Below are 1077 nucleotides of genomic sequence, written 5' to 3' on the forward strand. Positions count from 1 at the left end.
TTTGCTTTGGCTCTTGACTGTTTAATTATAATTTCTTTCTGTGGATATCCGAGTTCTTTCTTCTTGGAGTTCTTTGGACATGCAGATTAATGTCTTCCATAAAATTTAGGACAGTTTCTGCCATTATTTCTACAGATTGTCTTAGCACCCCCCCCTCTCTCGCCTCTTTTGGGTACTCCTGTAATGGATGTGCTGGTCGGCTGGATGGTGTTTTGCAAATCCTTCTGGCTGTGCTCCCCTTCGTTCATTGCTTATCCTTTCTGTTCATGAGACAATAATTTTAATTGTCCTACATCCAAGTTCACTGAGATTCTTCTATGTGCAGAGGTATATTATTGAATTCCTCTGCTGAGTTTCTCATTTTAGTTATTATACTTGTCAGTTCCAATGTTTATTTGGTACCTTTTTATAATTCATATCTCTTTATTGATATATTCCCATTTTCTTGTTATTGTTAGTTGCCAGCGCCATGTGTGTGGCAGAACTACTCCATAGGGGTTTTAAGACTGACTTTTTTGTTTGTTTTTAATTTTTATTGTGATTTGCAGACAGCAGCTCACATACACTTTGTCTCATGACATTGACTGCAAATTCCCACAATGCAACAGCTCCCTCCCTTCCCACTTCCTCCATTGTTACCTCATCCCTGTGTCCTTCCCTCCCATGCACCCTGAACTGTCTCCCTGTGCATACACAGCCCTTCTATTCTCCCATGATTGATCTCTCCAAGGAGTGTATCTCTCTAAGGTAAATGTTCAGCTCATATGCCTGTCTTTTTGTTTGTCTGGAAGCCACAGGAGTGGGTTCAGTTCCAGACCTGAAGGGCAGCTAGGGACTGTGGTCTCAGTGGTTCCACCAGGTTCTATCAGACCAGCAAATCTGGTCCCTTTTATTTTTTTTATGATTTTGAGTTTTGTTCCACATTGTTTTCCCATTCTGTCCAGGATCTCGTACATAGATCCCTCTCCAGGTGGTTGACAGTGGTAGCCGGGCGCCATCTAGTTGTTCTGGTATCATAGTTGAATAGGCTGAGGATCACATGGTGTACTAGTCACTTGGACTAATTGTTGCCATGCA

Source organism: Orycteropus afer, unplaced genomic scaffold (assembly GCF_000298275.1).
Source record: "Orycteropus afer afer isolate SDZICR_OR568_19922 unplaced genomic scaffold, OryAfe1.0 scaffold00402, whole genome shotgun sequence".
Lineage (NCBI taxonomy): Eukaryota > Metazoa > Chordata > Mammalia > Tubulidentata > Orycteropodidae > Orycteropus > Orycteropus afer.